This window comes from Rhodnius prolixus, unplaced genomic scaffold, assembly GCF_049639745.1.
Source record: "Rhodnius prolixus isolate KJV_2025 unplaced genomic scaffold, Rpr scaffold_6, whole genome shotgun sequence".
Lineage (NCBI taxonomy): Eukaryota > Metazoa > Arthropoda > Insecta > Hemiptera > Reduviidae > Rhodnius > Rhodnius prolixus.
In genome coordinates, this window is record NW_027411634.1 from 4,754,769 (window position 1) to 4,780,538 (window position 25,770).

The 25,770-nt window shown below is 36.1% G+C and overlaps 1 long non-coding RNA gene across 3 annotated transcripts in view; it reads right to left on the minus strand.

Annotated features, from left to right (window-relative positions):
• LOC141461368 (uncharacterized) overlaps positions 1–25,420 on the minus strand; it is a 214,602-nt gene extending 189,182 nt beyond the window's left edge. For 2 of the 3 annotated variants that reach the window (XR_012462826.1, XR_012462827.1), the window contains exon 1: positions 24,332–25,420. This is a non-coding gene — a long non-coding RNA (uncharacterized lncRNA). The remainder of the gene's footprint in view (positions 1–24,331) is intronic. The other variant, XR_012462825.1, reaches the window with a different exon arrangement.
• Positions 25,421–25,770: the final 350 nt, after the last annotated feature.

The following is a 25,770-nucleotide window of genomic DNA, read 5'->3' on the forward strand; positions in this document are numbered from 1 at the left end:
GAGAAATTTATAGTAAAGAATGTTAGGCGGTTATAGGCTAGACCCGCAAAGCTTAGCTGTATTGCTGGTTAGTGGTTTCGATTCCCCGGTCTAGGCTTTGGATTTTATTTAATGGTTAATATGAGAAATTTATAGTAAAGAATGTTAGGCGGTTATAGGCTAGACCCGCAAAGCTTAGATGTATTGCTGGTTAGTGGTTTCGACTCCCCGGTCTAGGTCTTGGATTTTATTTAGCTGTTACCCTGCACATGAGACTCATCATCAAAGAGAATAGATGTGAGCAGTTTATGTATTCAGCTACACTGCGGAAACATCTTTTGATCTTAAAATGAATGCAATATCCAAAAGTGTAATTTTAAATAAGATTACAAGCTTCAAGATGAGGCTGGACCCCATTGTTGGCGCCGTTGTCTACTGGAGCCCCATCTAAGGATACGAACCCTCCGGGGACATCCCTTTAGATATTTTGTTTTCCTTTCATCTTATTCTTTTTTTTTTTTTTTGGTATCCTGTCTTATCTAACAAGGTAAGAAATATTATTATTTCTAGCGGTGTTATACAAAAGAGTCACGCGTTTCCTTTTTTGCTTTCCTCCTCCCGCCGCCGCCCTAAAATGGAGAACGCCGGCGCTAATATATTAATGGAAATTCCAAACATGGTCCTTCTTCTGCAAGGGGGTAAAACGAAGAAAAAAGGAAGAACCTGGCTATCTGTAATGGAATCTGATCCATTGTCATAAATCACCCAACCCTAAAGAGGTCTGTTATTATTGGGCGAGCCGGGCCCTAGTTTAACGGGCATACAAGAACTGTATAGACACCCTATTGGCCACAAGCCCTACAGGGTTAGCAGCTTTTTAGTGACGGCCCTTCAAACAAATGCCTCACACTTTAAGATTCCCTTTTTATTATTATTTTTCTTTTCTTTTCTTTTTGTACCCACTTATTACATACTTCTGAAGCTTATAACATGTCCACTAATAATTACATATCAGACTGTAGACTTAAATAATCCTACAGTCTGTTTTCTTTTTTTCTACATAACAAGTCTTATAGGATAATTTCTGGGATAACCTTTATAGGATAGGTAGACACAGTATTCTTCCCCATCAAAAACAAACAATGAAATTCAACTGTTCATCACTATTAAACATCCTTAAATGGAGGGGGTAATAGAGACATCCATCCCTTTTGGGATCGTCACAATTTAGTGCCCGTTGAACAGGAAGTTCTCAAGACTTAGCATTAGTTTTTCGCTGATCTCTTAATCCCTTTTCTTTTTTAGGATACTTGACAGAAAACAAACTATCAATTATATAATTTAAATAGGGCCCTGGAACCCGCACACACGACTTAAAAGAACTGAAGTTAACAGGCGTTATCGACTTCTTAAAAGACTACTAGACCAACGTTCAAAACTTTCACTTAATAACAAACGACTGATTTACAATTCCATACTAAAACCCGCCTGGACGAATGGTATTGAAATGTGGGGTTCAACGAAACGCTCCAATCTTCAACGAATTCTATCTCTCCAGTCTAAAATTCTCCGCACTATCGTTAACGCTCCATTTTATGTTTCAAATCTAACCATCCACACAGACCTGGAAATTACGTTTGTAGGTCCAGGTTGCACGAACTCGTTATAAAAATTTTCATCAGAACTTGCACTCTCATTCCAATCCCCTTGTCCGCCACTTATCATCTCATCACCATCCAGATCATCCTCCCAGACGACTAAAACGCCAGTGACCTCGCGATTTACTCTTTTCTGAGGAGAGTAGCTAATACTAGAGATGACTTAGGGAGTGTTATCGCTGGGTAACTTCTCCCCTCAATTAGTTAGTTCGATGTCAGTTATTGTCATTGTTACTTATAGCGTGTCTAGCGCTGGTGTAAATTTACAAATAAATTAAAAAAAAAAAAAAAAAAAAATAGGGCACCACGGTAGCGGAGCGGTTACAGAGGCGAGACCTGCGAAGCAAAGATGTTGTTTAGTGGATTCGATTTCCCGGTCTAGGTCTTGTATTCTATTTAATGGTTAATATGAGAAATTTATAGTAAAGTATGTTAGGCGGTTATAGACTAGACCCGCAAAGCTAAGATGTATTGTTGGTTAGTGGATTCGATTCCCGGTCTAGGTCTTGTATTCTATTTAATGGTTAATATGAGAAATTTATAGTAAAGTATGTTAGGCGGTTATAGATTAGACCCGCAAAGCTAATATGTATTGTTGGTTAGTAGATTCGATTCCCCAGTCTGTAAGTCTTGGACTTTATTTAATGGTTAATATGAGAAATTTATAGTAAAGTATGTTAGGCAGTTAGAGGCTAGACCCGCACAGCTAAGATGTATTGCTGGGTTAGTGGATTCGATTCCCCGGTCTTGGTCTTGTATTTTATTTAATGGTTAATATGAGAAATTTACAGTAAAGTATGTTTGCTAGTCGCCTCCGCCCACGACACCTAATTGGTAGTTGGACGTTAAGCCCCGCCTGAAAAAATAGGCGTTTACTTTACTTTACTTATAATTTAAATAACATTAAGGGACCCCCCATTCTGGGTTCGAATCCAGCTTCTGGCCGTAACATTTTCTCTTTCTACTAGTTTATGGTGATGGACAGTGTCTTCGGCAACAGCAAAGGTATGTTGCATAAGTGGAAAACGAAACTGATGACATCAAAACTGAGCAATCAACGTGAATGGAAAATTCGACACCGGTCAGAAATAGAAAGGTCACGCCATGACCTCAGATGTTATTGCGTGGTGGCGGTGGGGGGGGGGGGGGTCCCTGCGTAGAAAAAGTTTTCAACTTTAAATTTTGATCATGAAAATTGTATTAAGAGGGAAAATTATTTTTTTGGAAAATAACATTCGGATGTTAAAGTTGAAAGAGATAGTTTTGTAAAAATAAGGCAACATTTTGGTAAACACATAAATTAGTACCTAGTTTTTTTTTTGTTTTTTTTTTAAAATATTCCATTAGTCACCGTTTTGTTAATAGTTTCATGTTTCAAATACCTACTCTTTCAATATATTTTTTTTCCTCCCAAAGAGGCAGGAAAACATAAAGAATTGCCCAGTTTAGGGCGATGGAAAAATAATCATCGAACCTTCAGGTTCCCAATACGAGATTAGCATCTAAAGCCGGAAACATTTACCATTCAAGAAGAACAAAAAGCCGCGACTGGTGAATGCTGTTCAACTTTTAACTACAACAACCCAAGGAGCAAGGTGGGTTGGTTGGTTGGTTGGTTGGTTGGTTGAACAAATACTCCCCAGACACCGGGTCAGTGTGTGTATGTTGAATGTGTATAAGGATATGCGAGAAGACGCTGAAAACGCTTGTTAACAAGAAGTAGAAGAACTAGAAGATTGGTTTATATCTTGGTGTGTGTGTTTGTATTTGAAGGAAGGAAGAGTGAGAGGGTGGTGGGCTTCCAATGCCTTCTATATAGATTAAAGTGTTGCCGTGCCGAAACACGTCCTAACTTGTCATTCCCTCTCTTTTTCACCCTCAGCCATCCCCCTGCCCACACCGCCAGCACCACCAGCGCGCTTACACATTTTTAGTTTGACCGCCCGCTTAATGAGGGTTGTTTTTATCTGGGCGGGTCCATCTCCCGAGCGCTCGCGCGCGCACTCTTCTTGCACACTGGTGGTGCTTAAACACACACACGAACACTATTGCAGCTGAAGATGAAGTAGTGGGAATTATTGTGGGTGCTTGCTATCTGGTGCAGGTAGTTAAGGACCCCCCAGTGTCCTAGACGAACGGGCGCCTCTTCGTGTCAACATCTTTACCCAAAACCCTCCTCCTCCTCCTCCTCACAGCTCCAGTACAAAAATCTCTCTTTTCATCTCACTTCTCCCAAGTTTGCTCTTCAGGGGCCTATATCCATTCACTTTCACAGACGCACACCTTACTCTTGGTGGCGCTGGGTCTACTTCCCACCCGCGTCTCCTCCTCGGCGGCCTATCCATCCATCCATCCATCCTTCTTCCACCACGTTGGTGGTGGTGTTCTGCCCAGTGGAGACTCTATCATTCATTCAATGGCACGGCAACACTCAAAAACTCTCTTCTTTTAAGTATGCGCCTTCATCTCTTCAAGTCTTCCTGGAGGACCCCAAGTTTCTCACACTCTCAAGCTTGTTCACCCATCACTCGCCACCACAGGGTGTCTTCTTCTCACTTTTACTTTAACACCCTATACACCCAAATGGATTCAGAAAAATTTCTTCAATTCCCAGTCACACATTCTTCTAATCTTTTTGTATGAATTCAATTTGTACATTCTCTATTCACTCGTCATCTTGAATTATTTACACTAAAGTCTTACCGGAAACACTCGTCATGTTCAATTATCTACACTGAGGTCTTACCGGTAACGCGTGTTTCGAGATTTTCTGAGTCCCGAATTACTCGTAGATCAAGAAACCCAGATTGTTAGTTCAAATTCGCACGACCTTCTATGTGCAACTCCAGTTTTACGATTCTAATAAAACAGTACATCTACTCTAATCATATGATCAATTCATGAGTTTGTAATTTATTTCGCAATCAGTATATAAATAAATGCAATAAGTATTCATGTAAATGGTACGTTAAGAGCAGGAGAAGAGAGAAACTACCCAGCGGTAGCACTTTATGTTACGATGATCTTAAGACCTCAAGGAAGTTCTGGGACTACTGCGATTCAGATAGGAATGGCAGAGGAGGCGAGAGAATGAACGAAAGGATTAGAGGCAACTAGAGAGAGCAGTATGGAACTTGTAAGATTTTGTCTTGGCGAGTTCTTTGTGACGAATGAGAGGATGCTGAGGAAGTTATGACTTCAAGGTTTACATTAAGTTATTTTTTCCTCCCTTAAATAGTTAGCCATTGCAGTTTTAAGACAGGAATATTGTTGAAGTCAAACTCTCTACACGGAACTAATGAATTCTTGAATATTGAATGAAAATTGATGCACCTTAAAGACCATCTTATATTTTCCAACTCTTCAAGTTCAAACCCTGATCCATTCCTTTAATACTAGATCTCGTTTCTCTGATCTCTATATTCCCTCACACCGTACTTCATCCTTTGACAAATCCTTCCTTATACGTGCTACCTCTCTGGAACTCCTTACCATCATCTGTCCGCCATGCTCCTACCCTTTCCATCTTTAAATCTCTTCTGTTCAATTATCTCCTTTCTACTCAGCTTCTTCCGAAATAATACTTGAATGCATTTATTTCCTTAATTTTAATTCCTATTTTTGTAAATATTTGCTTATTTTTTTGTATATAAATATATAAAATACAGAACAAACCAATAGGGCCTCCACACTGTACATGTATTTATTCCTAGGGGACAATAGTCCCAGGATAATAAATTTATTTTCATTCATTCATTCAAAATCCAAAACCAGTCAAAACAAAATTCCAAAAAGCTAGCCACAACGTATAAAATCAACGAGATTAATCCAGTTCAGCGGACACAACTACTTTTTCAATCATTTATAAAGTTAGAACTTAAAGAAAAAGTCACATGAGTGTTCGTAGCACTTATTTTTCAATCTACAGCGCGCAAAAATCTACACTTTAAGCGCCAACTGTTAGGAAATGGTTTAACACATTTTTGGTGACTGATTCAATAATCCAAAGGGAGGGAAGATTATTGCTAATTTACAGTCAAAATTTATTATTTATTTACTTTATTTTTGGCCAAACTTTCGATCTAGGAACTCTAATAAATTCTTGTAGTAATCCAATTATTATTTTAAGCATCAAATTGAATTTTTATAAAAACACAAAACTTAAGAGAATAAATTGCCTGCTTGGAAACCGAATAAAATTAAGTTCCTAAACAAGTTGTAGAACTAGGGTGGGATACCAGTCCCACTGTTATGGGTACTAGTATTTACTAGCTGTTACAAGTGGCCATATCCAATCAACCTAACACGCTTTTAACAGTCCTTGTTACAGGTAAAGAACTGCCTTTACCTATATGACACCTCTTACCTTTACATTAGGGCCTGTTTCATCTATTTATACAAATACACGTGTATAATATAAATGGGCTAGGTACAATTTAAGGGAAATTTTCACACTATGGTCTCCGTTACCATTAAGGGATATTTTCCCTTTTTTTTTTTTATTAAAAATTATGTTTATGGGTCAAAGCAAGGGTCTTGTCAGTTTTGGAAGGCAGTTTAGAAGAATGAATGAAAAGCAATAATTTTTTTTGGAGCACTTCATGAGCTCATTTATTTATTTATTTTAATGTATCTGTGTTCATATGTTGTAAATCAATGTTCATTTTTATCCAGAAAGATTATTGCCAATTTCAATCATTTTTGTATTTGTATTACTAACAAAGCTTTTCACCTATTGGCTAGTGCAAGGCTTATACTTTTGACCAATTATAATTAGTTTTTCATTACGAGTTTTTGGCTTTGAAACGAACTGAATCCCAAAGTCGTAAGCCTGGCTAAAAAAAAATAATGACTGAAATTGGCAACAATGTCACTTCCTTTAGGATTAATGAATCAGCCACCAAAAAAGGATAAACAGTAAAAAAAAAAAAGTAAAGTAATCGCCTATTTTTTCATGCAGACTTTACTTCCAACTACCGAATTAGGTGCCGTGGATGGAGGCGACTAGCAAACTAACTTTACTAGAAAATTCCTCACATTAAAACATTAAATAAAATCCAAGGCCTAGACAGAGGAATCCAATCCACTAACCAGCAATACATCTCAGCTTTGCGGGTCTAGCCTCTAACCGCCTAACATACTTTACTATAAATTTCTCATATTAACCATTAAATAAAATGCCAAGGTCTAGACCGGGGGAATCGAATCCACTAACCAAAAATACATCTTAGCTTTGCGGTCTAGCCTATTACCACCTAACATATTTAACTATAAAGTTCTCATATTAACCATTAGATAAAATACAAGACCTAGACTGAGGAATCCAATCCACTAACCAGCAATACATCTTAGCTGTGCGGGTCTAGCCTATTACCTCTTAACATATTTCACTATAAAGTTCTCATATTAACCATTAAATAAAATACAAGACCTAGACTGAGGAATCCAATCCACTAACCAGCAATACATCTTAGCTTTGCGGGTCTAGCCTATTACCACCTGACATATTTAACTATAAAGTTCTCATATTAACCATTAGATAAAATACAAGACCTAGACTGAGGAATCCAATCCACTAACCAGCAATACATCTTAGCTTTGCGGGTCTAGCCTATTACCACCTGACATATTTAACTATAAAGTTCTCATATTAACCATTAGATAAAATACAAGACCTAGACTGAGGAATCCAATCCACTAACCAGCAATACATCTTAGCTCTGCGGGTCTAGCCTATTACCTCCTAACATATTTCACTATAAAGCTCTCACATTAACCATTAAATACAATCCAAGGCCTAAGACCAGGAATCGAATCCACTAACCAACAATACATCTTAGCCTCTCGGGTAAGATGGGTCTCGCCTATAACCGCTCGGTTACCGTGGCGCCTTAAACTAATGAGTAAGGAAAATATAGTGCCTTGTTAACTCTGGGATAAACACTACCCTACAATTCAAAATTGTTCTGCTGTTAACCATTTATTGAAATTTAAAAAAAAAAAAAAATAGACTTTCATAATCGTTCATGTGATAATTTACTCCATTTCTCCTTATAATCGACTGAAAATTGTTATTGCCTCCTTTTGATATTATGTATTGTACGAAAAAGCAAATTTATCGATAATAATAAAAAAAAAGCACAGTCTTTTTTATTGTATTACTGACCATTGAGCAGTTTTCACTATTTAATGGAAAACAGATTGAGAAGGAGAATCGATAATCGAATATTCTTTCGTATACTTTAACTTATGGCCTTTATATAAACAAAAAATTTGCCAATACTCTTTTGGAACCCACGTAGTTGCATTATTATTTGGAATAATAATAATAATGATCAAAATGCCTACTGGCTGATGTGAAATAATGCAAACCGGAAATACAGCTGTGCTATTCAGCAAGCCGTGTTGGCGGAACGTTTGTGTTTTTGATCACACACACATATATATAGACAGACAAACATGTCAGCCACCCCAACTAATGGCGTACAGTGTACCTCACACACCATTTTAATAAGGCGCCAATGGCCACCTAGTTAGAGTTATTCACTCAAAAAAATTCTTCTTTCCCCTCATACGATTTATAGGCGATTTGCCCTTCCTGCCGCTTTCTGAAGCTGAAGGCTGAAAACATATATATATGTATATTTTATACTTTTGACAACGAAATCTTCTACCGACCTGTCACATCCATTGATGCACACAAACCTCCCTTTCTAGTCATCTTAACGTTTTTACAGTTGACAAATCTATTATAGGAGCCTCGGGTGTGACTTCCCACTTTACCCAACTGATTTACGACCGCCTACCACTTCCCTCGTCCAACAATCTATTACCTCGCTCCATCCCACCAAATGACATTCTTACACCCTGTTTGTACAAATATTTCTCTCTACTAAAAGTGAGATGGTCAGGGGGAAAAAAAAGGAAACTGTGAACGCTCTAGTCTTGAGACACCGCCCAACTTGGTCTTCGCACGGTCCTCAGAGCTTGTCTCGGCAGGAAATTGCGATAGCTTAGATACCTATCTATTAGAAATTCCATAATATGGTATAAACGCTAACATGGCTTTGCCTATCGCAGCCAGTTGACTTAAATGTTGTGTTTGTTCATTTAAAAATCACTTTCGAAAGAATTGCTAAAAATTACAATAGAAGGCACCACGATAGACGAGCAGTTATAGGCTAAACCCGCAAAGCTAAGATGTATTGTTGGTTAGTGGGTTCGATTCCCTCAGTCTAGGTCTTGTATTTTATTTATTGGTTAATATGAGAAATTTACAGTAAAATATGTTAGGCGGTCATAGGCTAGACCCGCAAAGATAAGATGTATTGTTGGTTAGTGGGTTCGATTCCCTCAGTCTAGGTCTTGTATTTTATTTAATGGTTAATATGAGAAATTTACAGTAAAATATGTTAGGCGGTCATAGGCTAGACCCGCAAAGATAAGATGTATTGTTGGTTAGTGGGTTCGATTCCCTCAGTCTAGGTCTTGTATTTTATTTAATGGTTAATATGAGAAATTTATAGTAAAGTATGTTAGGCGATCATAGGCTAGACCCGCAAAGATAAGATGTATTGTTGGTTAGTGGGTTCGATTCCCTCAGTCTAGGTCTTGTATTCTATTTAATGGTTAATATGAGAAATTTATAGTAAATTATGTTAGGCGGTTATAGGCTAGACCCGCAAAGCTTAGATGTATTGCTGGTTAGAGGATTCGATCCCCGGTCTAGGTCTTGGAATTTATTTAATGGTTAATATGAGAAATTTATAGTAAAGTATGTTTCTTTAATGTCACCACCGTCCACGACATCTAATTTAGGGGTAGATGGCGCTAAAGCCTGCCAGAAATAAATAGGCATTTACTTTACTTTTTACTTTAAAAAAATAAAATTAATAAAGACTTCCGATTATTTTATGAAAATTTAAAAATTTTGGGTTATATTCAATTTTGATTTATGTTTCTTAGGCAAAAAAAAAAAAAAAAATTATTTTACATTACATTGAAATGGGACTTTAGAGGTATTCTCATTTGGCACCCCCCCCCCCGCTGAAGGAAGCTTAATTGGAATTTTTCCGGAAAATGGTTTCAAATAAATGAATAACAAGTAAAGAAGAAAACTTAAAAAAATTGAGCCAAAATTTAGTAATTAGTTCTACTTTTATTTTTAATTTTGTTTTTTTGATTTCTACAAGACGACATACTCACAAGTACATACTGGACCAAAAATCGGTAGAACTTTTTTGAATTAAAAAAGAAAAACAGAAAAACCTCTTGACGTATCCAAAATTTTAACAAGATCTCATCATTTCCACTTTTTCTTATACTAAGAAAAAAATGAAAAAATGAAAAATATCTGTGACCACTTTTTCTCTTACTTCGATTTCAAAAAGTTCTAATTTTAAATTTTTCTTTAAATTTCAGGTTTTTTTAAGTTATACCAATATTCAGTTTAAGATGAACCATCTTACAGCCTCCCTCCTCACCTCCTCACTGAAAGAAATATCACTCTTCTGCCTTTAAGACGGACCACCTACGATATACTCTGTCTCTTTTCGCTCCTCGTTTTGGTCACCCGCGTTTCCTTAACATCACTTTTAGAAGTTTTCAAGATATTTCAACTGTTCTTATTTCACAACCATACCAAGTTACATATGTAGTTGATTTTTATCCTGAGTAGCTCGTATGTTTATTCCTAAACAGTTTCGGAGATTCGTCCACCGTCAGAGGTAGAAATGTCGGTTTCACTTTCATCTCACACTTCCGACTCTCATGTATGGTGCAAGAGTTTTTTTGAGATTTAGAGTGTTCAAATAAACACCACGCATTGGGCATTATCCAAAAACCATCTTAATCGAAACTTTCTTTTTGGAAACAATGGAACCATGGAGCCTATTATTATGTAATCATTCACAGTATATGTTCTCCTGTATTTGTCGGGGAAGAGACAATACTATTTGACTCAGTATTTGTTCGCCCGTTTTCCGGAGGGTGGGCAAAGGAAGTTGTTATGGTTAGCACATTTAAGGGAGGACACTTTCTGCAAGTCGGAACTTCCTCAATGGGACGGACAATAAGAACGGGAAAGTGTCCCATCTTCTCCTTCGGGAGGTAGATGAAGACACCTGCTCTATTCTATCGTATCTTTTTTCATAAGTATAGGACTCACCTCTTCAACCTTCAACTTTACAAACTTCAATATTTTTTCTTGCATGTTAGTCTTGAAAGTTTTACAACATAGTAACACCGTCTTTTTTTTTACCGTCATAGTTGTCATGAACAACTTCCTTTAAACATCTCCTTACTTGTACGTCAAGGTTGTGAAATAAGAACAGTTGAAATATCTTGAAAACTTCTAAAAGTGATGTTAAGGAAACGCGGGTGACAAAAACGAGGAGCGAATAGAGACAGAGTATATCGTAGGTGGTCCGTCTTAAGGGCAGAAGAGTGATATTTCTTTCAGAGTGGGGGTGAGGAGGGAGGCACTTGAAAAGAGGAAACCGCTTTCAATAGATGCACTTCTGGGGGCCTCCGGTAGCATTTGCCATGAAGAATTGCATACGTACACACATTTACACGCACAAGTATATACACACACATACACAAAATAAATAGGTACATTTTTCTATACCTTTCTTCATTTTATTTCTCTCTAGTTAACAATGGCCGAAGACAAAAATAAACAAATATACTTGGTGCAGGTACTTATTTAGTTTTCAAGTTCCCACGACATATTGCTCGCTCATGCTTTATGTAAAAATGGTACTTTAAAAAGGAATGGTTAAGGTACCATGTAATGTGATATAAGTACCATAAAATGTTTGAAATAAGCCACTAATTTCTCTTTCAATTTCAACTTATTTAATTAAAGAACCGGTAAAAAAAAAAATTCTGCAGAATTACCCGTGCAAATGATCCAAAAAGTGTTCTTTCGACGCTGGCAACACTGTTCATCACTAACAGAAAAGCTGGATTGGCTCCCTAGGAGAAGTGGGGAATTCTCGCTGTAATGGAGCGAAAGGTGTCTGCGTTTCTACTGCGCTCTGTACAAAGGATCAACGTTGTCCTTACATGGTCATCAAGTTTTGGGCTGACTAAGTTGGCGCAATAACTTAAACGTACGCTAATGAAGGGAAGAGTCAATGGAATAGAATAACTGGCAAGGGTTACTCATGCACCTTTTGGGTCGTAACGCCACGTAATAATTAGCATGAAATAAATTCAATTAAATGGTCGGTAAGTGCACTGCATTCCCAAATGGAAAAATATGCACTGGGTCACCTTAATTTATAATGTAAAATCTCTTTCTGAGTTTGGGCCGCGAACATCACCTTTCTAGACGCTACGATATCCAAGCGGTTATAGGCTATACCCGCAAAACTAAGATGTATTGTTGGTTAATAGATTCGATTCCCTGTCTTAGACCTTGGATTTTATTTAATGTTTAATATGAGAAATTTATAGTAAAGTATGTCAGGCGGTAATAGGCTAGACCCGCAAAGCTAAGGTGTATTGTTGGTTAGTGGATTCGATTCCCCAGGTCTAGGAATTGTATTTTATTTAATGGTTAATATGAGAAATTTATAGTAAAGTATGTCAGGCGGTAATAGGCTAGACCCGCAAAGCTAAGGTGTATTGTTGGTTAGTGGATTCGATTCCCCAGGTCTAGGTCTTGTATTTTATTTAATGGTTAATATGAGAAATTTATAGTAAAGTATGTTAGGCGGTTAGAGGCTAGACCCGCAAAGCTAAGGTGTATTGTTGGTTAGTGGATTCGATTCCCCAGGTCTAGGTCTTGTATTTTATTTAATGGTTAATATGAGAAATTTATAGTAAAGTATGTCAGGCGGTAATAGGCTAGACCCGCAAAGCTAAGATGTATTGTTGGTTAGTGGATTCGATTCCCCAGGTCTAGGTCTTGTATTTTATTTAATGGTTAATATGAGAAATTTATAGTAAAGTATGTTAGGCGGTTAGAGGCTAGACCCGCAAAGCTAAGATGTATTGTTGGTTAGTGGATTCGATTCCTGGTCTTAGGCCTTGGATTTTATTTAATGGTTAATATGAGAAATTTATAGTAAAGTATGTAAAGGCGCTTAGAGGTTAGACCCGCCAAGCTAAGGTGTATTGTTGGTTAGTAGATTCGATTCCCGGTCTAGTTCTTGTATTTTATTTAATGTTTAATATGAGAAATTTTTAGTAAAGTATGTTTGTTAGTCGCCACAACACCTAATTTGTTACTTGGACGTAAAGTCTGGCTGAAAAAAATTGGTAATGGCTTTACTTTTATTGCCCTTTTGGCTCGCTGGTTTGGACACTTCCGGTCTAGAAGTGTAATAAGTGTAAAAGCTAGGACACTTGCTCAGAATATGTCAGCGAAAATTGATAACTACAAGAAGGTAGCAACTTGAATTAGTGAGCACCTGCAATCTAGTGTAAGGTGTAGTTACTAATCCTGGCACACTTGCTATCCTGTCGGCTAGCGCTTTCTAGTGGGGCCACTTTGAAGGTGCATTTCTTAATCTTGTTAATATAATTTTGAATATTGTTCAGCCAAAAAAAAAGCGGAAATTGTATTTTAAATTCATGAATTTTAAAATAATATTTCATTTTTAAATAGAAGTATTGTGATCAAGCCGAAAATTGCAATATAGATTTCATCAGCAATATTTTTATAAGAATCCGAGAAAGTGGTCAAAAAAGAGGAACTTCAAACTTTTAAGTTTGGTTACCTCAACCGGAAGTCCCACTGTACTATTGTTTTTTACCCTTTATTGATTTTAATGGCTTCTTTGATTTTACCGTAAACTCCGCATTTGCAAAGATTGTACAATAAAAGATAACTGTATACTACATTTTCAGTCCCTAAATGGACATATGGATTCGAACTGTTCGGGACTGCCAAACGGACGAACATTTAACTCATTCAATCCCTACCAACCAAAAATCCTACGCACTATAGTCAATGCTCCTCTTTTTGTAAAACTACGAGGGTCGTTTGAAAAGTCCGTGCAAAGTCAGAGAGAGATAGCACCACTGGCGCGTATCGAGGTTATGTTTAGTTAGTAGCATCTCTTGGAAGAACACACACCAAGTTTCAGCCAGATCGGTCTATTTCTTTGTGTTTGGCATTCGTTTGAATCGATGAAGTCGAGTGATTTTCAAAAAATGGACGAAAAAGAATTTCGTGTGTTGATTAAATACTACTTTATGAAAGGCAAAACGCCTCAGGAGACTAAAGAGAAGCTTGATAAACATTATGGTGACTCTGCACCTTCGATTAGAACAGTTTATAAGTGGTTTCAAAATTTTCGGAGCGGCCATATGGGCAAAAGTGACGCTGAACGTTCTTGGACGCCCTGTTTAGGTTACTACTCCAGAAATCATTGATAAAATCCATGATATGGTGATGGATGACAGAAGAGTGAAGGTGCGTGAGATTGCTAGTGCTGTGGGCATCTCGAATGAACGGGTACATAATATTTTGCATCAACATTTGGACATGAAAAAGCTATCCGCAATATGGGTGCCGCGATTGCTCACGTTTGACCAAAAATGAAATCGTGTGAAGTGTTGCAAGGACGGTTTGCAGCTGTTCCAGAAGAATCCGCAGGACTTTAAGCGTCGTTTCGTCACTGTGCATGAAACATGGATACATCACTACACTCCTGAGACCAAAGAACAATCTAAACAATGGGTTACCAAGGGGGCAAATCTGCGCCCAAAAAAGGCGAAGACCGTTCCTTCGGCCGGAAAGATTATGGCGACTGTCTTTTGGGATTCGCAAGGAATAATTCTCATCGACTATCTGGAAAAGGGTAAAACTATTACAGGTGCATATTATTCATCGTTATTGTACCGTTTGAAAACCGAGCTGCAAGAGAAACGCCCACGATTGGCCCACAAAAAAAGTCCTTTTCCATCACGACAACGCACCAGCTCACACCTCAGCAGTTGTGGTCGCAAAATTAATGGAAATAGGGTTCCAACTCGTTTCACATCCCCCCCCCTATTCTCCAGACTTGGCTCCCTCGGACTACTATTTGTTCCCCAATATGAAGAAATGGCTGGCGGGAAAAAGATTTTATTCAAACGAGGAGGTGATTGCAGAAACGAATGGCTATTTTTTAGACTTGGACAAATCCTATTATTCGGAAGGGATCAACAAACTAGAGCAGCGTTGGACGAAGTGTATAAGCCTAAAAGGAGACTATGTTGAAAAATAAAAAAGGTTTACCCCAAAAAATTAAGTAGTTTTTATTTTTGCACGGACTTTTCAAACGACCCTCGTAACCTCACCATCCATGCTGTGATTGTTGGTGTTCGATCTATTTTTTTAAAAAAACACCAAAAACGGATGTTCCCCGTGTTAAAAAAAAATTGAAAAAAAGGATTTTGTTTGACTAATTTACGTATTTATTTTTAACTGATAAATAAATAACAAAAAAAAAATGTAAAACACTCAAAATTATTGGAATTGTTTTATCAAAAATTGTACTTCAGAATAAATTTATTTATAAAACGGATTCCTCAGATTACCGAGAAAGATTAATGCGTAATGGTAAATACAGAACGAATAATATTATTAATATCACCCAGATAAAACATTGTAATGATAATCGGTTATTTTTATCAATGTATAGCCGGTTTTTTTTCCCCCTTTTCTTATCACTTCTATCTATAAAAAAACATGATGACGTCTTGGAAATTATCTAATGACGTAGGAGACTATTTATTTTTAACAGTATTTGAAGAAATCACTAGATTTGTTTATGTTTCAGTGATAAGAGAAGACCCGTCATTGGTATTCTCTGAAGAATTTGTTCTGTATAACGGATGTGTTACTGTAATATGCCATATATAAGGAAACCTTGAAATGGCTAAAATGAGATAAAGGAAATATAAAAATTGAATGGGGTAAAGCCAGTTTAACACTAAACCTACCACGACCGGTCAATTGACTGTTTTTTAAATTTGATTTAAATTTTCTAATTACAGCGTCATCATACCGCCATTAAACTTCACGACTTTTCCTAAAATGTGTATACAATTGTTTTTTTAATATTCACTTTTTTTCCTAATATTTGATTTTTGAGAAAAATTTGTAGTCCCTCTTAACTACCGCGACCGGTCATTTGACCGGCTGAATATTTTCATTTTATTTACTTATTATTTAATATTTTATTTTATTTATTTATTTATTTTTGTAACAGAATTCTCTCAAAAACTCAATTTGATAATGCATTTATCGGATTATTGTTTGCATGTGGTGCTTATGAGGCGAAAAATGTACGATATTGCCCTTTTCACTGGAACAAAAATAGGGACGAGCATTCTTCTCAAAACACGGTGAGCAGAAATGTATAGACGGAAATTTTGAGGTTTATTCGTGGATCAAAGAAATAATCGTTTACAAACCGATAAATTTGCTTTGATTTCTAAATTTTGGAACAAATTCGTAGAGAACAGTCAAAACTGTTCTAACCAAGAGCATATATCTCTTCCAAGGACGTTTGTTCCCAACAAAGTCAAGATGCAAATTTACTCGGTACTTGCCAAACAAACCGGACAAATTTGGTATCAAATCTTGGCTAGCGTTCGATGCAATAAAAGGCTTTCCATTTTTGGGAAAACGTGAAAGCAGAGAACCTATAGTTCCGCTAGGGGAGTTTGTCGCTCTGAAATTAGCAGAAATGTATACAGCTCGTGGAGGAAATATAACCGTGGAAAATCTCGGCGATGGCCTCAACAAATAGTTTTCTATATCCTAGACTTAGTAACAGGGATAAATGCATGGATTTTGTATAAAAAAAACTACCGGAAGTGAAATTTCAAGGCACAATTTGTGTTACCATTGCAAAAGCATGACAAATATTAGTACACGAACAAATGGTCGGAAAATAGCCAAATAAGACACTGCAAAAGCAATAAGACTAAAAAATGCTGTCTAAAATGTAAAAAGTAAGTAATGCTGGAAATTTGCAATTGAGAAGCCCATAATTATAAAAAATGATGCATAAAAGAGTAAAATCTACGAGATTTATTTTTAATCAAAAGAAACTATGCTTTTTCGTAGTTAAATAATTATTATCTTCATTCTAAAATAAGAAATTTAAGTGATTTTAAAGTGCGGTCATTTGACCGCTCACGGTAGGAATAGTTATGCATAAATGTCGGTAGGTTTAGTGTTAAACAAGTTAGGTTCCATGAATACCATTTATAGACCAGTGATTAACCAACCATTGCGTGCCGCGAAAGTTTTGGAGTAAGCCGCCCAAATTTTAGAAATGCATACAATAAAAATTATATATCTAAATGTAGAAGACGATATGAGAGTAGCATTATCATTTATACGACCAAATATAAACTGTAATTATCAAAAAAACATCAAGCTCAAATTTCTCATTAAAAGTATTCTTATTGCTAACTTGTACTTAATCCCTTAATAAACATATACTGTTGTTTTTGTAGTACAGATTATTTTATTTTATATTGAAAGTAAACATAAACTATTTTACACAGTGTATTATGGATAAGTAAAATAGTTTTAAACTTATCTTATTGTTAGTGTACCGCCGCTAAATTTTGAAATTGTTAAAAGTGTCCCGCCGCGTCAAAAAAGGTTGAGAATCTCTGGTCTATAGTAAAGCAGCCAAAGCTAGGCTTTTTTCAATTAAATAAAATTAATAAATTAATAAAAACTGTAATTAAATATATTAATCATTTGGTCATTAAAGATGGAAGGAACAGTAAATCAAAATAAATGTTTTCTAAAAAAAAAAATACGATATTTTGAATATGATTCGTTGGCACAACTGTGCTCAGTTTAAACCTGTAGCTTAATCGTAATTGGCTTCTAAGGGACACTATAGTAAACAGTTTGAATAAGAACGGTTGCTTTGAGGTGTCTATGTTACTTATTCAAGCTGAGAGACTAGCTAGAGTATAAGAAAGGGTCTCGAAGTATTGGAGACGAAATAGCGAGATCGATGTGAAGACAACAGACAATCGATGTCAAGAATTATTCCCAGAATCCTGGCTAGCGAATCCTGGGTTAGTCTTTGAAACTAGCAGGTGACTGCAGGAGAAGTTTTTGATCCTAGAGTATTCTTTCTGATGTAAACTGTGGTTAGAAACCTCAGTGCTTGTTGCATTGTTCTAGTTAACTAGGGACGGCGCAAGAGCTTTTTACAAGGAAGAAAAGAGCTTTTTGCATTCTGTGTGCAAAATGAAATCATGCTCGTACTGAGGTTAGAACCTCCTATCTAAGAGGTAAAAACGGGCATTGCAACAAGGGTTGAGAGCTTCTATTTTGTGTGCGTAATTCCCCAATCTCTAATGGGGAGACCAAACCTGTACCAACCACTTATCATTTGGCTGACTTCCTCCACCCCCTCCGTATAAAATACTGGGCAGTCCTATTGGGTAAGATAAAGGAAACATCCCCACCAAATAATATTCTTATTGTATTTTATTAAAATTTCGAATTTTTTATAGTTAATGGAAATTTTATATTTTTCACAACGAGTATACCACGTCGAACGCACCGTAATAGAGATTTGAAATGCGCTTAACTGGTTAAGCATTTTTCTTAAGCGTGAAGAAAAGTTAAACTTTAGCCACTAACTTTAGTTGAATAATTTTCACATTATTCAACTTTTGAAACAGAATTTATGAATTTTTTGATTTGATGCTTTTTTTTTGATGAAAAATATATGTCATATTTTGTTTAAACTTGTTTCAAATTGAGGAGAATAAAACAAACACAAAAAACAAACATACACATATAAATACTATATATATGTACATGTAAAATAACATATAGACAAATTACTTCATATAGAATTGTGTAATAAGTGTAATTTTCTTATGTAAAAACAAGGACACCTTAGTAATAACTTTTTTTTTGTATCCAATTTAGACACAATATATTTCGCAATAATTTGTTACACTATTAGTTTTAATGATTTGTGAAAAAAAAAGAAGGTAAAACTAGAAATCTGGTTAATGAAACTATTTTCAATTAAAGAAATTGAAATTGTTTTGATAATTGTTAATTAAAAATATTTAAAAAAATATACTTAAAATAGTTATATAAGTACACGAAGGCTTTTTCAAGGTAGGGAACAGAAAGCTTCTATTTAGGACCGGGAGAAGCTGTTTGGGGGGTTATGGGAAGTGAAGTGTGTGGTTAAAACAAATGATTGGTGGAGACAGGATTTTACTGGGAACTGGGAATAAGGGAATAATCGATTTGCTTTTATTTGAAACGTTTTCGATCAAAATGGGGGGGACTGTGCAGGTTTTAAATGAGAAATATGGGGGGGGGCTGAAGCAAGAAATAGAATCACTGAGAGATGTGGTCACCATTGTAATCTCTCTTAGGAACAAAAGCAGAACCGCCCAAAGGGGGGCTTTCATTGATATCTCACAGATATCAGTATCAGATTAGTTAGGTTAAGTGAGCAGGCTAGGAATGCAGGGAAGAAAAGGAGAGGAAAAACCTGCAGCTAGTTTAGAGAGTTAGAGGAGTATCTGTTTTATTCTTTTGTGCCCTGTAGGAAATAGAAAGATCTGTAGAAGGCTAAAGTGCAGGATAGGAATTCAGGGAAGAAAAGGAGAGGAAAAACCTGCAGCTAGTGTAGAGGGTTAGAGGAGTATCTGTTTTATTCTTTTGTGCCCTGTAGGAAATAGAAAGATCTGTAGAAGGGTAAAGTGCAGGATAGGGATTCAGGGAAGAAAAGGAGAGGAAAAACCTGCAGCTAGTGTAGAGGGTTAGAGGAGTATCTGTTTTATTCTTTTGTGCCCTGTAGGAAATAGAAAGATCTGAAGAAGGCTAAAGTCGCCGCAGAGTGGATTAGGGTTGACAGTCCTAAGAATGGAAAGGAGTTTCAGCAGACGATTTTGGATATAGGAGTGTACGTGGGATAATGGATGCAGTCTCATGGAGTGAGTCAATGACTAGGTCTTTTGTGCGTATAGGAAATAGTAAGATCTGTAGAAGGCTAAAGTCGCCGCAGAGTGGATTAGGGTTGACAATCCTAAGAATGGAAAGGAGTTTCAGCAGACGATTTTGGATATAAGAGTGTACCGTGGGATAATGGACGCAGTCTCCGTGGAGTGAGTGAATGACTAGTGCATCGAGGAAGAAGAGGAATTAATAGTCGTTTAGTCCAGATTGCCTGAGTTTACTTTGTCCTGAACGTGTTTAGTGTAAGTCAGTTTATTGTCCAAAGTTAGACCTAGGTACTTAACATGGGTAGACCACAGGATCAGAGAATTATTGAGTCTAATTTGTCGGTTAAAGGAGGGTCTTGCGTTTGGTGAAGAGTATATAGCGTTAGTCTTATCGTGGTTTATTTTAGTTTTTCCACTTATTGCAGAATAAATTTTCCTGCATTCCTACCCTGTTCACTTAACCTTACTAAGATTAGCACACTGATATGAAGATTAAAATGTATTGTGCATTGTACTTCATTATTTATTATTTATTTTTTGTATATATTTGGAAATAAATATTTATTCATTCATTCAGAAACAAAATTTGGCGCCAAAAAAGGGTTATTTCCGCTCATTATCTCATCCTCAGCGAAATAAATTCATCAAGATGTAATATGATGGAATTTAATTTGTTACCTAAGATTTATTATTTTTTATGTACACGATATGTTTGCTAAGGAAGTGTTAAAAAATTAATAATCAGTGCAGCTGTTTAAATTATACACATTCGATTTTCATAAAAAGAGTGACAAGTTAACGATATATCGATCATATTAATTATACCAATAATGAATAACCATTCAAAAAAAAAATACGTGTTCATTAAAATAGAAGGCGGTATTTTGTAACCAGCTAAATGTGTATAGAGTATTTGTAATGTATTTGTGTATTAGTTCCACGGAGGAAATCGTTCATCTTTCAGCCTAAGGCGACAGATCGCTTTATAACCACTAAATAGGTTAATAACCTACAATTTTTGTACTACATAAATAAGTGTGAGTCACGGCCATTTGATTACCATTACCAGGGAATGCGTATTACGCTGTAGTAATTTTTGTAGTAGTAGTAAAACTAGGGAAGAATTAACGTAACTTGTTGGTTTTTACAAGCGAGTAAATTGGTTTGTTACTATGTACGTTAATTTTCGAGTAAAATGGGTTTTTTTGTTTTTAATTTCTCTTTACTCGACTAATTAGGAGTAATTGTAATCTCACTGAATACGGTATCATTTCTCAATTTCGATATTCAATAGGCACCGGAAAGATCCGTTTTTGTGGTTTCCTGAATCAGAAAAAGAACCCCAAAAAAAAAGAACGAAAAATAACGGAAGTTTAAATTTAATATTACGCTTATGTGCTAATAGAGGACGTCTCGATAAGGTATTGGTCAAAATCAATCAAAAGTTCAACTTTTTAATTTTTTGTTCAATAATAATAAAAAAAAAAAGCTTTTCACAAAAAAAAGTCCGGAAATTGCTCAAAATAAAAAGATTTGCACAAAGTCAACTTCTCGTGTGCAATAAAAAGGAAGTGTAAACGAAAAAACACCCACAAAGCGGATACATTAGATTTAGTTACTGGTAATTTGAAGTCAAATGAAGGTAAATTTACTTCAAAAAAGCGAATGAAGCATGGTTTGATGTGTAGCAAACCGCAGCCTCATCAAAGGGAAACACAGTCAGCGAGGGATTGAAAAAATAACTGACCAAAAACGAAATCGTGTGAAGTGTTGCAAGGACGGTTTGCAGCTGTTCCAGAAGAATCCGCAGGACTTTAAGCGTCGTTTCGTCACTGTGGATGAAACATGGATACATCACTACACTCCTGAGACCAAAGAACAATCTAAACAATGGGTTACCAAGGGGAATCTGCGCCAAAAAAGGCGAAGACCGTTCCTTCGGCCGGCAAGATTATGGCGACTGTCTTTTGGGATTCGCAAGGAATAATCCTCATCGACTATCTGGAAAAGGGTAAACTATTACAGGTGCATATTATTCATCGTTATTGGACCGTTTGAAAACCGAGCTGCAAGAAAAACGCCCACGATTGTCCCACAAAAAAGTCCTTTTCCATCACGACAACGTACCAGCTCACACCTCAGCAGTTGTGGTCGCAAAATTAATAGAAATAGGGTTCCAACTCGTTTCACATCCCCCCTATTCTCCAGACTTGGCTCCCTCGGACTACTATTTGTTCCCCAATATGAAAAAATGGCTGGCGGGAAAAAGATTTTATTCAAACGAGGAGGTGATTGCAGAACGAATGGCTACTTTTCAGACTTGGACAAATCCTATTATTCGGAAGGGATCAACAAACTAGAGCAGCGTTGGACGAAGTGTATAAGCCTAAAAGGAGACTATGTTGGAAAATAAAAAAGGTTTACCCCAAAAAGTTAAGTAGTTTTTATTTTTGCACGGACTTTTCAAATGACCCTCGTACGTATTGTATAACCACTTACAAACAAATTAAAAACATTACTACAGAACTCGACAAATACAATAATCACTACAAAAAAGACCATTCTTTTCGAATCTAAAAGACCAGAGACTGAAAAGGACAAACAATCAAATCTTATATACGAAATAGAATGTAAAGACTGTCACCAAAAATATATAGACGAAACATCACAGTACGGAAAAGACTGTACCAGTACGTATGTAAAAGAAAAAGACTGTACCAACACTCTTACGACACAAAATTAAAAAAAGAACACCACAGCACCGGAAAATCATCACACTTTCGATTTCCCCAAACACAAAGATACAGAAATCAGAAACCAACATACATAAAAGGAAAGTGTGCTAGAGAAAAGATATACATATCTAAGACAGAAAACAGTCTAAATTTCAAAAAACTGACACCAACAATTTAAACAACGTATACGGCCAAATTACTGTAAAATATTTGATAATTGGCAACACTGACATCCTTACAACCAAACACAACCACATTCAGTCCATGAACAGACAAGACAGAAGACACGCCAACTCTCTAATGATGTAAAACAGTATACAGGGTGACCAGAGTTATATGCTCCACCCACTTTTTTTTTTAAAGGCGGGAAATTTTGAAAAAATAAAAAACACGTATTTAATCATTTTTAGTCTAGTTTATTTTCAGTGATTGACCCATTTTTTTAAACCCCTGTATCTCGAGATACAGCATCCATCTTTTGTTTTTCAAATGGAACGTTATATTTTTTGTTGCATATTTTTGTAGTATTTGAGCTCCTAAAAACAACAACAAAAATTTTTTTTGAAATCGGTTAGGTTTTTCAAAAGTTAGGTAATTTAAAATATGAAAAACAAATTTCAGTTTACTGTCAAAATTACGTTATTTTTTTAAAAGAATCTGTTCAAACTGGGCACAACCAACGGATAGGCAAGCCAAAACTCTGGACTCCCACGCCTTGCTTGTAGCAGCACTTATGGTAGCGAAGTCAAGATCTAGGCAGGCTAGAGTAATTCGACGTTTCAGATCATCGACTGAAGCCACGGGATTAAGGTTACAGTACACTTTCTTTTTTTTTTAGATATCCCCACAAAAAAAAAAGTCCATTTGGATCAAGTCCGGAGATCGAGGTGGCCATTGGATTGGACTCTCCGACTGGATTGCTTTTTTCACGGAAATTTGTGTCCAGGTATCGTCGAACACTCTAGCATTATGTGCCGGGCAACCATGTTGTTGAAAATACATATCTAGCCGACGTTGTAGAGGAACATCTTTAAGCAGAACTGGCAAAATGTCTCTTAAAAAGTACTTGCACCAGTTAAGTTCTCTCTGTAGAAGAATGGGCCGAGTGTTGATTACCTAAAACTCCACACCAAACGTTTGTAAGATAACAACCTGAACGTCGAATACTTCTAGCTTGCCTAGATCTTGACTTGGCCACCATAAGTGCTGCTACAAGCAAAGCGTGGGAGTCCAGAGTTTTGGCTTGCCTATCCGTTGATGGTGCCCAGTTTGAACAGATTCTTTAAGAAAAATAACGTAATTTTGATAATTAACTGAAATTTGTTTTTCATATTTTAAATTACCATAACTTTTGAAAAACCTAACCGATTTCAAAAATATTTTTTTTTGTTTTTTTTAGGAGCTCCAATACTATAAAAATATGCAACAAAAAATATAACGTTCCATTTGAAAAACAAAAGTTGGATGCTGTATCTCGAGATACAGAGGTTTAACAAAATGGGTCAATCACTGAAAATAAACTAGACTAAAAATGATTAAATACGTGTTTTTTTGAAATTTCCCGCCGTTTAAAAAAAAAAGTGGGTGGAGCATATAACTCTGGTCACCCTGTATATTGTAAATTAGGTAAATATTTTTTTAAATTTTAGTTACATTATACAGATTCATTGTAATATAATTATTGTTACCACACTGTAAGTATGTTCCACAGCCTTGAAGATGACCCTAGACCCTAGGTCGGAAAAGCTCTCGGCATAATAAAATATCATGACTGAAAATGGCGGTTATTTTTTCATCCTACTGTTACAATCTTCTTTGATTTGATACAAAAAAAAAATGGTTAATATAAATAATCAAATTCAATCAAAATAAAAAAAAATCCCCCGTACTCCAAAAAAATCCCCACAATCTCCAGTATTATATTAAAAGCATCTACTTTTTGAAAATAAAAAAATAACACACAAAAGACGAGATTTTTAAAACAAATTAAAAAGATAAAATTACCTCTTTAAACATTTAGGTTAAGGAAAGTACTTTGGTCAAAGAGTCAAGAAATCTCTTCGCTGTGGCTCCCTGTTTAGCAAAATTGACCTTACCAAGTTTTGTTGACTAACAAGGAAAACAAAATAGCGCTGGTAGTATTTATAAGATTCGACGTCGAAAAAGAAAAAAGAAGAAAACCAAAAAAAGCTTTCTTTTTATTTTAATTCTCCGAAAATGTCGAGGTATGATTAAGAAACAAATAAAAAGAAACTGCATGTACCACTGCATGTTGATAATGTTTCAAATAACTAGTTTACTAATTTGCCTTGCCCCATAACATACATACAGGATGGGAAAGCCCTTTTTAAACGGTTCTCCCTAAATTGGAGACTTCCTAGAAAGGTAAATTAACATCTATTTGGTTAGCAGTGGTCCATCAGAGAGAACCTACAGCTGAGCTGGGGCCAAGTAATTCTTAGTAAACTATCATCTGGATTGACACAATAGTTGTATTGAAGAGTTAAGAAGCGTGTAGTTATATCTAATTTGCCCTACGAATAAAGTCATTAACATCGTATTTATCAGCTGTAATTATCAAATAAATAGTTCTTTTTAACTAAAAAGAAAAATAGAAATTACATCCATTATTATTTGTAAAAAAGGTTCACACTATTAATCCTAGAAACGGTGAGAGACCTTCTTTGCCAACCCTAGCGAAAATAATTACAGTCAGTAGAGGCACACAGTTTAGGCACGTACAAGTACCTCATTTTGGGTAGGATTCGTTTCTTAGAAGACCATTAAGAGTAATTAGTTCAAAATGATACCCTCAAATGAAACACTTACAACTACTCCTAGCAGTGAGTGAGAAATATTCTTTGGATTATATTCAATAAAGTCAGAATTTTAGCAAGATATCTAATTGGTTCATAAAAACCGCTTCAATTATCTTCAAACACTTGTCACCGCCGTAAACTTTCAACAAGGATTTGTATCTCCTCAGGATGGCAAAGTGAGGTGGTTGAAGCTAAAAAAATTTTATAGCAAAACATCTCCAAATTTGTTCTCTGTAAATGTACTAGGGAGTAATTGCCCAAAACTGACGGTTCCCTTTTTTTTTTTCTGGAGCACCCATTGAGAATTCTTGGCTTTGAAGGATGTACACCCACTTAGAGGCGGGAGATTCGGTATTTCTGAGGAGGACCTTACAAACGTAGTACACAGTTTTTCTCACAGTTAAAAGCTCCCCTCCACCCTCTCTAGAATTTCCCTGGAAAACTCTTAATTTTAGGGGAAGCCAAATTCAGAAAATGTGGAAAGCAATTAGTGGCAGTAGAGGACAATGGAAACTAGCAAATGGTTTTCTCTAAATACCCACTTTTCGCTACAACTTCATGGCAGCAAGGGAACGTACCTACTTAGTATCCTCTATTTTTTCTTCAGCGGAGTGTTTCTACAGG